Source organism: Cardiocondyla obscurior, linkage group LG07 (assembly GCF_019399895.1).
Source record: "Cardiocondyla obscurior isolate alpha-2009 linkage group LG07, Cobs3.1, whole genome shotgun sequence".
NCBI classification, from domain to species: domain Eukaryota; kingdom Metazoa; phylum Arthropoda; class Insecta; order Hymenoptera; family Formicidae; genus Cardiocondyla; species Cardiocondyla obscurior.
In genome coordinates, this window is record NC_091870.1 from 5,604,477 (window position 1) to 5,619,650 (window position 15,174).

Sequence of the window (15,174 nt, forward strand, 5' to 3'; positions counted from 1 at the left end):
CGCTATATGCCGCTGGAAGCTGAATAAATCGAGCTTCTTTTCTTGACGCCAGCGTCGCAAATCAGATCACGTGATCAATCAGACGCTAGCGACCAGCGTCATAGTGAAATTGCACCCTTAGTCGTATTCCTTCACGCTGAAGACACTGCATACAAAATGGACTTCTACGTTCCAGCTGTAGCTAGCACATCATCATCGGCATTATATTCAAATAATGTGTGAGTATTAATTTTGCACAAAATTTTTTCAATTTTTTATATAAAAACTTTTACAGCACCTCAACCAAACAGCGCACTACACGCTTGTTAAGCAAACGTTATGCGCTTACAGCCACCAGTTATAAATATCTCGAAATTGGTGTGAACGTTGGCCCGCAAAGTTATGTTCAGATCGCTATCGGGGACACCCGAGGACATAAAATTGTATTATCTCTCGAAGCTTAGAAATCTCTTTGTGAATACCAGGAAAACATTCTGAATCTTCTTCATAATAAATTCAGAAATCTAGAAGATTTTGTACACCTCGGTTCAGTATCAGCTCGACTCTTTGTATAAGGTGTTTATTTGTCTCCTTAGAGGTACACCGGGACTTTCGTATCCCATAGCTTTTCTTTACATTCTTTTTCATAAACAATATTTACAAACTTAATACTTAACATATAAAAACATATAGAAACATGACATTACATAACACTTTCGCCGCTTTTTCTTTCCTTTTTATTTTCTTTTCCTTCTCTTTAACATTTCCTCCTTTACTTTTACATTTTTCTGCTCGCCACCTTTGAACCTTTCTACTCCTTCGTTTTACATCATACCTTATCTTTAACTTATTTCTACTTTTACAATCTTCTGTCTTCTTATATCAATTCCTGAAAATAAAAGTTTTATCCTACGCCTTTTTATACCTCTACCTTATTACTTATGCGCCAAGAGAGAGAGATCACACTTTCATTCATACCTTAACTTAATCCGCCTTATTTACCTTAAATCCTACCTTGGACCCCCGCTTCCGACGCTTTTTATTTTACTTTTCTTTTTTTTCAACCTCTTTCATACTTCCATTCACTCCTAATTTTTCCCTTGTCCGTTCCAGTACTTCTAACCATTCCGCCCCCCTTCTTTCCCTTCCCAAAATTTCCTCTACCATCTCCTCCCAGTTTTTCTCATTTCCCCAGTCTATACATTCTTGCCATATATGTTCCCATGTCTCGTCCTTTTCCAAACATATTCTACATTTTCTTTTTTCTTCCCCCTCCCAATATTTATTTCCCCTCATTTCCTCACCTAATCTAAACTTTGCGATCCTTTGCCATTTTTCTTCTTTCCATCCCATCTTCAAATACCCTGGTATCCCTTCCTCTTTCACCTTTTTATAATATTTATTGAACCTTGATCCTCTTATCTTCTCCCATCTTTCCTCTCTTTGCCATTCTTTATCTTTTTCCACCAAATATTCCCCCTTTATTTCCCCTCTTTCTCTTAGATCTTTTACATCTTTTCCAGACCACCCAAATTTTTCAAAAAATGCCTCTTTTTCTTTTTCCCATTTTCCTTTGCTTCTTCCCTCCCTTGCTCTTCCCCTCATTTCTTCCCAGCACCCTTTAGCTAAAACTTCTCCTTTCCCTTCTTCTAATCGTTTTTCATATTTCGAAGCTCTCAATCCTGTTCTTCCTTTCAGTTTATCCCTCTGTAGCTCTTCTCTCACCATATATCCTGGTACATATTTTCTTACTCCCAGTACCCATCTCAAGTATTTTTCCTGTAATATCTCTACCTCTTCTCTTTCTTTCCAACCCCATATTTCCACGCCATAATTAATAACCGACCATACCAGTTTATCAAATAGTCATTGTTAGAATTATTAGAAATTTAGTCGAATTATAACAAGCGTTCTTTTTCTTTGTTTTCGCGTGTCACCGGTAAAAGCAATTTCTAGACGCGTTATTGTAAATATAATGTTGTGACGAGCAAAGCGAGATAAAAACATCGCGAACGGTTAAACGGGTGAACGACCGACCGTTTTTTAAAAACAGTATAAAAGGAGCCCGAAAAAGCGACGCGAGCAGAACGATAAGTATCATTGTACTAAAAGTGTCATCGCGGTCTTTTCTTTGTTAATTCGACTCACATCCATCGGTGTACGAATCTCTCGTTTTGAGAGGTATAATAAAAGAGCATCTTTTAACTCGACAAATTAGTATATTTTAAACCATCCTGGTCCAGCGCAATTCGCAAACGAGTTGAAACTCAAGCTCTTAGTACAAAAAAACTTGACGTACAAACAGTCATATTCTTTTACCCCAATCTTTTCCGAATTTTCTTTTACCTATACTCCAGACCTACCCCATAATTCTTGCCGCTTTTTTTACTCTGTCTTTCACATGCTCCTTCTGCTCTCCATTTCTCATAATTATGTATCCCAAATACTTGAAACTTTTTACTTCCTCTATTTCTTCCCCTTTCCAAACCCATTTGACTTTCTTCCATCTCCCTCCCCCCTTTCTACACCTCATTATCTTTGTTTTCTTTACATTCACTTCTAGTCCCTTTTCCTTTACATATTCTTCCATATTTTTAATCATTCCTTTCATCTCTGCCTCATTTTCTGCCAGTAGTGCAATGTCATCCGCGTATGCCAGCGAGTAAACTCTCTTGTCTTTTATTCTTATACCCCCCATCCTCCTTTTTCTAATTCTTCGTCTATGTCCGCCAACAAGAGTGTGAACAAGCTGGGGCTAAACAGCTAAAACGGCCAAAACCGACAACCCTGTCTTACTCCCTTTGTCGTCCAAAAACTTTTCCCTTCTTTATCCTTCACCTTAACTTTATTCACCGTTTCCTTTAATATTTCTTCACATCTTCTTATCAATCCCTTTCCTATCCCTCTTTTCTTCATTGCTTCCACCAGTTTTCTCCTATCCACCGAGTCAAAAGCCGCTCTCGTATCTATAAAAGCTATTACCATTTTTCCTTCCTTTTCTTCTATCTTCTTGTTTAACAGGTAATTTAACACATATGTCTGGTCCACTGTCCCCATGTCTTTTCTAAAACCGGCCTGACTTTGTGGTAATATTCCTTTTTCTTTTACATCCTTTCTTAATCTTTCTGCTAATACAGATGCATACACTTTGTACGCAGTCTGTGTCAATGTTATCCTTCTATACTCTTCTACTTTTTCACCTTTTCCTTTTTTTAACACCCGAACCACCACACCTTCTCTCCATTCCTCCGGCATCCCCTCCCCCCTCCATACCCTTTTGCACATCTCCCATAATTTCTCTTTTACTTCCCCCCCTCCCCATTTCCAGATCTCATTTTCTAAACTATCGCTTCCTGCTGCTTTTCCTTGTTTCAACCTTCTTATTACATTTTCAAATTTTTCTCTATATCTTCCTCATTATCTTCTACTCTCTCTCCTATTTCTTCTCTTACTCTCCATTCCACTCCGCCTAACATTTCTTTAAAATATACGTCCCATTCTTCAATCTTTTTTTTTTCTTCTACTTCCTTCTTTTTCTTTTTTCCCTTGTTTACAACTTTCCACACTTCTCCCTCTGTTCTAATCTTATCTATTTCTTTCTCCCATCTCACCTTTTCTTGCAATTTTTTCTCCTCACACAGCCTCTTATATTCTCTTTTCATCTTTTTATAATTCTCCTCGCTCCCCTCCCCCTTTCTCCATTTTCGCATTTCCTCCTTTACTTCGCCTTTTTTCTTTCTACAATCCTCATCCCACCATCTTTCTTTTTGTTTTTCCCCCACCTCTTTTTTCATTTCTTTTTTTACTAATTTCTTTGTTTTTTCCAGTTCTTTACTAAAACTTTTCCAATTTTCCTCCTTTTTTTCTCTTTCTTTTCTTTCTTTATATTTTTCCCTGAAAATTCTTCTCTTCTCACTCCAATCTAGTCTCGTGCACTTTTTTTTACCATATTTACAACTTCTCCTTTTTCCTCCCTTCCTTTTTATCGTCACTATTAAGGGTAAGTGGTCTGAGTCCACTTCCTCCCCCACCTTTATTTCTACTATTTCTCCTTTTGATTCCACGTTACTAATCACATAGTCTATCACTGTTTTTTCTCTCCCCCCTACATATGTCCACTCACTCTCTTCATCTCCTCCTGTACATCCATTGACTATTTCTCATCCCGTTTCTCCCAGAACTTTACAGAATTTTTTTCCTTTCTCTGTAATTCTTTTATCCTTTGTTTTCCTTTTCCTTTCTTTCTTATCTTCTTCTCCTTTTTCATCATCCCATAGTCCGCCCTCCTCTCCCGTTCTCACATTAAAATCCCCCCCTATCAAATATCTCGTTTCTTCCTCTTTTTTATCTATCCAATTTTTCATATTCTCTATGATGTCTTCTAAATACTCATTTACATATACCCCTGCTATTTTCCACCATACTCTTCCACATTTTATCTTTATTCCTATCATTCCTCTCTTATCTTCGAATTCTAATTCTCCTTCTCTTTCCAATTTCTCCTTCCATCCCATCACCATTCCCCCCATTGCTCTCCCTTTCTTATTTTTCTTTTCTGCCCCCTTATTTAACCATTTGTAGCTCTTTGGCAGTCTGCTTCGTAACCCCTTCCATTTTTTTTCTTCCAACCAAGTTTCACACATATAAATCACGTCCCACTTCTCCATGTTCTTCCAGAAATCTTCATCCTTGTTTTCTATTCCTGCCACGTTCCAAAAAACTATTCTCACGTTTCTATCTTTTGTCTCCGCCTTTTTCCTTCCACTCTCCTTTTTCTCCTCTTCTTTTTCTTTTTTCCCTTTATCTTTCATTTTTCCATTTTTTTCCTTATCTTTTTCTTTTCCTCCTTCCTCATCTTTTATCCTCTCTTTTTTCAACTCGTATCCTTCTCTTCTTCCGCCCCTTTTTAAAAACTTGCATTCATTCTATCCACTATCACCCTCTTCCTTTTATTTTCTTCTTTTTCAAACTCTTTCGCTCCATCCCATTTTCTCAATTCCTCCTTCAAATCGTCCCATAACCACATTTCCTTGTTTACCCATATCTTTTTGTATCCTATTTTCACCTGTTTTCCTTCTCTTTTCAGTCTATCCGCTTCTCTCTTAATAAGCCATTCCACTTTCCTTTCATACTCTGTCAGATCGTCTCCTATCCATTCCGTCCTGTCCTTTAGTTTTCCCTTGCATCTTAGTATTTCCAATTTTTCTTTAAAGTTTTCCATTTTTACCCATACCATACTAAAACCTCCTTTATTCACTCCTCCTATCTCATTTACATCTTCTATCTTTGCTTTCACACCTATTGTTCCAAATATTTCTCCCACTTGTTCTTTCAACGCCTTTTTATCTTCACTTTTTATCTTTATTTCTCTTATTATTAAATTATTTTTCCTCCATTTTTTCTTTTCTCTTTCTTTTCCCATTTCTAACATTCTCGTTATTTCTTCCAAGCTTAAAACCTTTCCCTGTATTTCTGCTGACATTTCCATTTTACCTCCCTTGTATTTTTTTTCCCTTATTTTCTTTTCCATCCCATCTATTCTTTTCTCTAATTCTATCTTCTCTTTTTTCCATATTTTCTTTAGATCTTCTATTTCCTTCCTGATCTGCACCTTAATTTCCCTTACCTCCTCCATCTGCGCTTGGATCCTAGCGAATCCACTTCTCATCTCCTTTATTACCTCTTCAAAACCTTCCTTACTTATTCCTTCTTCACCACCCTCTTCTGTTGTTTTCACCGGCGACCTATATACTTTCACGCTTTTTCTGAATCCTTCCAATCCTTCTACTTCACCTTTCTCCTCTTGCCTTTCCTTCCTTTTTTCTCCTTGTTTCCATGCTTCCATTATTGGCAAGCTATTGGATCTTTCCTTCATCAACATTTCCACTTTTGCCGGCCTTCCCATTTTCTTCTTCATTTTTTCCTCTCCTTTTTCCTCTTTTCCCATCTCAACATTTTCCTTCATCTGTTTACTCATTTTCCAAAGTTATTCTGACCCTCTTTTCTTTGTCTTTATTTTCTTTTACTTACCCTTTCACCCTCTCACCTATCTTCTTTCCTTTGTCTACTCTCGGTTTTTTCCCTGTCACTGCCAACCTAACTTCCAAAAACCTCCGCCTTATACTTTCCCAGATTTCTCCCTTTTTTCTCACCTCTGCCCTTTCCCTTCACGTGCCCTTCTTAAAAACCCTTCTCTCTATCTCCTCAAAACCACCCTTTACCTCTGAAAACTATTTTACTCCCAAAAAACCTTTTTTCTACACACACTCGCTCAAGCACTCAACCGTTCGCTCTGCAATTGAAAACGAAAGTCGTATCAGCTCGACTCTATACCATGAATAATTTAATCTTCTGCGATTGGAATCCAACAAAGTGCATATATTAATGACTGAATCAACGTATCACAAGATGCTTACTCTCGATGACTGCATCACATTAACTTTTGATAGAATGACTGCAGTTCTCAATCAAATTGATGCCAAGTATGCACAATTCGCAAACATCGCTTCAGCTGTGAAGAACCAATCTAATGTTGTAGATGCAATACGTGCTAGCAGTTTATTTGATAGAAATCAATTTATTGATTGTGAACTGTTAGCTCTTGTCTTTAGCGTATAAAATACATTAATGATTATTAAAAAATTTTATTCTTATGTATTTTTCTTAATAAATACAGCGTTAAAAGATGTAGTAGAAAATGATATTTTATCTTTTCTGTGAATAGTGTTTAAATGTAAATATATAAAATATGTAATAAAGTAGTATTAAAAAAAATTTTTTTATTTTATTATCTTTGCCGAATGTATGCGCCGCTGTTCTTAATAAAATAAAATTTCTACCGTCTCCTGATCTTGCTACGTTTGCATTTTAATTTCTCGGTATTATGGTCTCGTCACCTGAGTGTAGTTTCACCATCAAATATGCATTGAAAAAATGCATTCTTTTTGCATAAGCATTTTTTATGCATCGCGATTATGCGACGAGCTCGTAGCTGCCAGTCGTGAACGAAACGTATCGCGAGATGGATAAATGCAACTCGCTTTGCATTTATCGACGACGACCTGCCGTCAGTCAAACGAAAGCGGCCCAACTAATTGGTGAGCAAAATTTTATATTTAAAAAATGTTTTATTTAATTTTCGGTGACAATGCGCGGATTCTCGGATGCGTAAAGATGGTCGGTGCGTAATAAAAAATGGTCGGTGTGTGAAAATGGGCGGTGCGTAAGATTTTCGCTGACACGTGAGTTTTAATTCTTGAGGCAATGAGCGGGGCGCGGGGACGAGGGAAAGGATCTACAGCAAGAGGAGCGCAGGGAGGTGGAATTTCACTGGCGTAGAAACATAAGAGAAAAAGAGGGGGGTGACTCGTTCGTCTCTACGCCTGTGAAATTCCCCCTTCCTGTGCTCCTCTTGCTGTAGATCCTTCCCCCGTCCCCGCACCCCGCTCATTGCCCCATGGATTAGAACTCGTGTTTATTCCCTACTCACATGCTTGCAGACAATTCTAAAGAAAAGGAGAATCGTGATGCAGTAAGATGCAGACGATTGTGAGAGGAAAGAAATTAAATTGCGAAATGCTAGGATTCGTATTTAAGATGGCGAGTATTGCAGACAACCCTCAGGTCGTGATGCACTTTTCGCAGCGAAAATCGATCCTGCACTATTGAGCAATTAATAGTTGAAATAAGAAAGGTTTGATTTGCAAAATGCTAAGATTTGTTATTTAAGATGGCGAGTATTGCAGACAACCCTTAGGTCGTAATGCACATTTCACAACGGAAAAACAAATCTGCACTTTTGAGCAATCAATTATGGAAAGATATGATTTGATAATTTGTTCAGGAATATGTATGTTTTAATACAGAGGAGGAAGAGAAGAACGACTTAGCGGCCAATGTTAATTTTACGCTTGATTATCCTCTTTAAACTTTCCGGATTTGTAGATGTACCAGTAACTAGTTACATCAATTTTTCTTAATACTAAAAAAGTCAGGTTTGGAAATAAGGCAAATTGTTTCAAAATTACAATCAACTTACTTTGGTTTTATTGTTAGATGAACGCAGCGCCTTTACAACGGTGGACTGGCTCGGATGGTCCAGGCGGACGCAGCGTGATTACGATTATTAACTGGAAGCGTTTTTGCAGCCCTCGGGTGGCTTCCAGGGTTTGCACAGTTTTTGGGTCTTATGAATTTTGGAAAAAGACTGAACGCTCGCTCGGGCCGCGGGCCCGCTTATACAGGGTGTCCCAAACAATGTGTCACTCCCAAAAACTATGGGTAGAAAATTGAAATCTAAGATAAAAAGTCAAATGCAATTTTTAAAAATTTTCAATAGTTTTCGAGAAAAAAATTAAAATATATAAAATGTATAGACGTAAGAGTGACAAGGAAGCTGCGCGTGAGTGAGCGCGACAGGCGAATGACTAGAAATGGCACCGTCGTCTGTCGCGCTCACTCAGCCCACGCTTCCTCGTCGCTCTTACGCGTACATAAATTAATTTTTTTCTTGAAAACTATTGAGAATTTTTCAAAATGGTACAGGACTTTTCGTTTTAATTCGATTAAATCTACCTATCATTTTCGGCATCGTCCACTGATCTGGGACACCCTGTATATATATAAGGTCTAGCATCCTATAGGTCTAGCATCCTTTGTCTTAGACGACAGGGAAAAGGGTCTTTTGCGTCTTAGATTTTTGGTATGACACAGCCAGCGGCGGAGAAAAGAGTATGGAATTTCTTTGTACATATACTGTTTATTAATTTGGGGGAGTTCGGTTCCTCCTAGCGCTTCTTCTTCTTCTTCTTCTTCTTATTATTATTATTAATGGCACCTATCCCAAGTGCTAGGGATAATACGGCCAATGCTAACCTTTTGTCACTAGAGAAAAATGGAGTAGAGGAAAATGGAGAAACGGAAAGATATGGAGTAAAAGGTCTAAATTTTTGATTGGATTAAAGAGCAACATGTATGGACAGAAACGAGAAAAAAAAAAGGGAATTTAGTCATTCAAATAATAAAACCAATCGATTTTAGGAATGCAAGTAGAAGACGGCAGAACTTAGCCGGGGGGTCACAGATAATATCTTGAACTGTCTGATTAATATAATCTGAGGGAAATGATTTAGCGATGTAGGTACGAAGATAAACAGCCTTAGAAGAATACAATTGACAAACAAAAATGACGTGATCAATGTCTTGTATGGGGAAACCACATTCGCAAGAACCAGATTCCACCATATTTTTTCTGAACAAACTAAAATTTAAATTATAGTGATTTGCTCTTATGCGATTTATGAGAACAATTAAAGGTCTAGAAAGAAATTTTTTATAAAACCATGGTTTGTTAGAATCGTGATGATATAATTCAAAATATTTCGTGCCTTTATGTCTAGCCGTGTTTTTTAAATAGAGATCAAATTTTAACTTAATAGAACGTCTTGATTCTGTGTAAAGGTCTTGGAATGGAAGATGAAAAATAGGTTTAAGCCCAGAAACTGAAGCCTCTTTGGCCAAACGATCGGCTTGTTCATTACCAGAAATACCGATATGAGCAGGAATCCACATAAGCCTGATATCAGCAGAGTACATAATGGAAGCGATTTTATCTCTAATAAGCGAGATAAGATAGTTATTATGGATGATATGTTTAGAGTTTAATGCATCCAGAACGCTTTTTGAAACCGAAAATATGACTGACTTAGAAATGTTGAACTGAATAATAACAATGAGGGCTTGATATATAGCCCAAGCTTCGGCGGAAAAAATAGAAGTTTCTGAAGGGAGTTTATGTTTAATTTGTAAATTCAGCTCAGGTGAAAAAATGCCAACACCTACATTGCAAGCAGAAGCAGAAGAAGATCCCCTAGAACCATCAGTGTAAAAAGTAACAGCATTATTAACAATATTAGATACAGCAGTAGAGAAAACTTGATTTACTGAAACGGTATTCGGGAGATTAGAGATTTTGAAATGTAAAACGTTAGGACGTACAAACAAAGATTTAAAATCAAAACTAAAGCAAGCAGGAAAAACTGACTAGAAAATGCGGGGGATCCAAGATTCCTGTAAAATAAATTTTTTAAAAATCGGAATGTCCTTAAGGGCTCTGATTTTATTACTAGTTGAAGAGAAATCCATTTTAATATTAAAAATACTGTTAATAACAGGATTATCGCTCAATGAAAATTGTTTAAACAGATATCTTGAAGTAATATAATCGAATCTATGCTGTAACAATGGCTCTTTTGCTTCATCGAGCATGACATTGATGGGGGTTGAGAGTCTGTAGCCCAACGAGATGCGAATGGCTTTGAATTGTGTCCTCTGTAATGAAAGAAATAAATTAGAATTTTTGTCGAAATTAAACGACTGACAACCGAAATCTATGGAACTTCTTAATACGGCTCTATATATATTTAAAAGAAGTTGAGGATGAGCACCCCAGTAAGTGCCCGCCAGAAGAGACAGAATATTGTTTATTTTGTTACATTTGTTAATAAGATATTGAATATGAAGTTTGCCAGTTAATTTAGCATCAAGAATTATACCTAGAAATTTAGCCTGATTTTGATACGGAATAATAGAATTGTCAATATGGAGAGGAATAGGCAAAGAATGAGCGGAGATTCTTCTGCGAGAAAAAACAATATGTTGAGACTTTGAAGGAGACAAAGTAAGACCCTTGTTTCCAAGAAATGACGAGATTCTAGAGAGGGAATTGTTAATAGATTTGGCAGCTGCTTGTTCTGAAAAGTGAGTGGAATAAATGACAATGTCATCTGCATACTGCAATATCTTGGTACCGCTTTCCAAACAACGACCGATATTTCTCAAATATATATTAAATAGCAAAGGACTCAAAATAGAGCCCTGAGGGGTGCCTTTGTGGGTTGCATGTGGAGAGGAAATGTTACCATTAACTACAAAATAGATCACTCTGTCAGTTAGAATATTAGCTATGAATTTTCTGATTTTAGCGGGGATACCAATTTCTTCTAAATCATTTAATAATATGTCAGGAATTACATTGTCGAAAGCACCTTTAATATCTAGGAATGCACATACCGTAACATGGTCCTTGATGAATGCGGAACGAATTTCATTAGTTAGAATAATAATATTATCACAACATAATTTGAAATTTCTAAAACCAAATTGAAAATCCGGATTGATAGGGTGAGATTCCACGAACCACCTAAGCCTGTTATAAATACATTTTTCCAGGATCTTTAATAGACAAGAAAGAAGAGAAATAGGTCTAGCACCTTTACCACCGGGTTTGGGAATAAAAATGACCAGGGCAACTTTCCATATTGCAGGTAAACGGCCGACATTTAAAAAGTTATTGAAAAGATTAAGAAGGTGTTTTAATATGTTGGAGGGAAAAGCAGAAATGATGTGTCCGCTAATGCGGTCAAATCCGGGGGCAGAATTCTTTTTAGAGGAGGCTATAGCTGAAGTGAGTTCCTCAATAGACAGCGGATCATCCATCCAAGATTGAGAATTATTTAACAATGCATCATCTTCCATAAAGGATGTAATATCTGGAGTAGAAACGGCGCAATATGGAGGACAAAAGTTTTCAATAACCTTATCACAATCCGCCTTGAAATTAAGTGAAGCGTTAGAGAGAGATTCGGAACATAATTGTCTTTTCTTAAAAGATTTGACGATTTGCCACATCCTAGAAATAGGAGTTTTATTATTAAAGCTCGCACAGACATTCCTCCAACTAAGGGATTTTTGTTTTTTTAATATCTTTCTACATCTAGCGTTACATTTTTTAAAATTAATCAGATTTTCAATTAAAGGAAAAGTTCTATAAGATTTCAGAGCTAATTTCCTCTGTGAAACAGCTTCGTCACATTTACAATTCCACCAGGGAGCAGGAATGTGATTTTGTTTAGAAATACGGGAACCCATTTTTAAGATGGGTTTACTACTAACCTGCGCAATTTGTTCCTCTAAAAGAGTTATAAAATCATCAAAATCTTTCAACGGATCGTTAGAAGAGTTATTAGAAGATAAATCAGAGAGATCACTGAGAGATTTACTTAAAGATACTAATTCCGAATCAGAGAGATGATATTTATAACAGAAACAAGGAGCCGGAGAGTGGGAATTATAGATATTAATAAAGATAGGTAGGTGATCGCTACCGTAGTTGTCCTCGTCAACATAGCAATCGCAAAATGCAGAAAGACTTTTGGAAGCTAATGTTAGGTCGATAAGCGACGAAGATTGAAATGCGTAATTAAGATGCATGTGTTTCGTTGCATTTAATATATGAAGATCAGCTTGCTCGATGGCAGCAGCGATATCGTCGTCCGTTTGACATTTACGAGATCCAGCCCAATGTGGGTGATGCGAGTTGAAGTCACCTATAAAAATAACATTATGAAAAGTATTTTGAATAGAAAAAATTTTATCGAAAATATATTGCGGAGTAACAGTATTTGGATGTCTATAGAGATTAATTATAGAGATGCTGTTGTTGAAGTTGTCTATAATATTAATACCTAACAATTCGAGAGATGAATGGAGGTAAGATGAAAGATCAATTGAAGAGAAATTAATATTAGACCTGATAAAGATGCAAAGACCCCTAGAACCTTGAGAAAGGTTGGAAGAGGAAATATATTTAAAGCCAGAGAGAAATACGTTTTTGACAGAGGAGATTAGAGTTTCTTGTAAACAAATTATGTCAAAGTTGGCGGATAATTGTTGAATGTCGGGCAGTTTACCGAAAAAACCACGACAATTCCATTGGCAAATCCTCAAATGATTTAGCGAGTTGGAAATATTAGTAGAGTTGTGAGGCATTCTTGTTTTTATTGAATTGATGTGAAGGAGATAAAGATTTAATTGAAGGAGACAACAGATTGAGCCTCATTAAGAGTGAGGCCTTTATTCACATCTTGCAGATATTTAAGAACAGAATCGAAAGAGTCTTTAATAATTTGTTGTTGAACTACGTCCATTTGAGAATTGAAAGATAGTTTGTGTAGAGTAGCATTGATGAGATTATAAACGGTGGAAGGTGAATAAGAATCAGAGTTCTGAGAAGAATCCGGAATAGAAGATTTGGAGAATGGAGAACGAGAAAAATTATCACTAGGCGCAGTAAAGGTTTTAACTTTTGGAGTAGAACAATTGTTACGAAGAGAAGAACTCATTAAGTTTTTATTTTGAAAAGAAAGAGAGCTAAGACCTGTGCGAACAGAATTAACACGAGGATTAGTATTAAAAGAATTAGTAGACGATGAAGAGGATTGCTTGGTTTTATTATAATAATTACTAAATTTCGAAGTTTTAGGATTTTTAGAGCTGATTATCGCATTAGCGTAAGAAGGTCGAGATTGAGTAAAAGAAACCGGGTCTAAAGAGGAAGGCAAAGCGTTGAGAGAAGAAAATCTGTTGAAAGAAGAAAAAGAAGGAATACACTGAGATGAGGGGTTACTGTTTAGAAAAGGAAAATTGGCAACATCAGATCGAGGGTCTGAAGAAATGCCTTGATTATTAATAATTTTATTTACCTTTTCCCTGGCTAGAAAAATAGGAATATTCTCAACTGCTGCCAATGATTGAATTTGTTTATTCCTGATGATAACTGGGCAATCTCTGGACGTCGCAAGATGACTATTACCGCAGTTGATACAGTTGGGAGGATTATTAATGGAGGTACAATGCTCTCCTTCTGGATGACTGAGATTACCACAATGAAGGCATCTTGGTTTACTTTTGCATGCCTTGCTGACATGACCCACTCTGAAACACGAGTAACAAATCTTAGTTTTGGGAACATAAGGATGAACTTCATGTATAATCTTACAAATAGCTATGTGCTGTGGAAGGGTTTGCCCCAGGAATTTAACGCAAATACTTCTGGAAGGGACAAACCGGGTACCTTCACTCGTATTGGTCCTTCTATTTAGTCGGTGTACTTCGATAACTTCGTATTTGGATTCGATCATTTCGATTAATTCTTGAGGTGTTAGTTCTTGTGGAATGTCACAAATAATGCCAGAACGAACAAGTTTGAAAGAAGGGATGAATGTTTTCAGACCATGATTTAGAAGATCAGGATTATCTATGATTTTGTTAGCAGAATTAAAGTCTCTGCATTCAATCATAACCTTACCAAATCCCACTTTTTTACATTCAACGAAGTCCACTGACGTGATCTTTGTAATAGATCTAGAAACTAAAAGAGGGTGTAAGTTTTTATTTTTAATAAGAGAATTATTTGAGTTAGCCACCGTGTTTTCATTGGTAGCAGATACAACCATTAGAGAGTAAGGGGGAAAATCTTTATTAGAATACTTAAAAGGAATCTTTTTTGTAGCAGAGGAATCATGAAATACGGGAACATTATCAGAATTAGACTGAGCAATTCTTTTAGCAGAAATGTCCGTGCACTTACTTGAATTTGAAGAGTTGTAAGAATGCACAAAAGATCTTTTCTTACTGCTGTCTGAGCTGGCTGTTTTTGTGACCTTCGTACCATTCAAAAGAGAGGAATTTGTAACCTCAACGGAATTCGCAGAAGTAGCCTTAGAGGGGTTTTCAAATTCTTGAATTTCCATAATGTCCTTGTATTTGTCGCAAAAAGCAGAGAAACTCTTTAACGTAATATCAGATTGCGAAGAGGAAGGATCAGAGATGGGTAAAGAGAGGGAAGGGGCAGGGGAAACCTGGGCAGGAACAGACCCGTCCGAGAACCTCCCTCCCCCCTCCGGATCTTGTAAATTCTTTGGCATGCACCAAATAAAAAAATAATTATAAATAAATGTGAAATAATAATTAGAAAAACAATCACCCACAGTAGCACTTCAGAAAAAAGAAAAGAAAACGCAATAATAATCAAACTCTAATAACGCATAACCGGCACGATTGAGTAGGTCCTATCCCGTCGAAAAGCCATGCGCGAATCCCCCTCTTGCGCTGATAGCGGTGCTATTGAAACCTGTAGCTCTGAATGTTATTGTTAGATATCGCGAAACTATGCGTTCCTAGAATTGGCGACTGATCTGATGCCGTGTAAACGTTTATTCCCACGTGTCTTAAGTTTTAAACATTCAGAGTCACAGATTAATCTAGCGGGTGTATTAAAATAATTATTTATTAAAATTATGCAGGTACATATGAGAGTAAACACGTTAATATTCTTAAATTTAATGTTGCGAAAAG

The 15,174-nt window shown here is 36.8% G+C and overlaps 1 pseudogene; it reads left to right on the forward strand.

Annotated features, from left to right (window-relative positions):
• The first annotated feature begins 6 nt into the window (after positions 1-6).
• On the forward strand, positions 7-6,597 carry LOC139104349 (uncharacterized; annotated as a pseudogene).
• Positions 6,598-15,174: the final 8,577 nt, after the last annotated feature.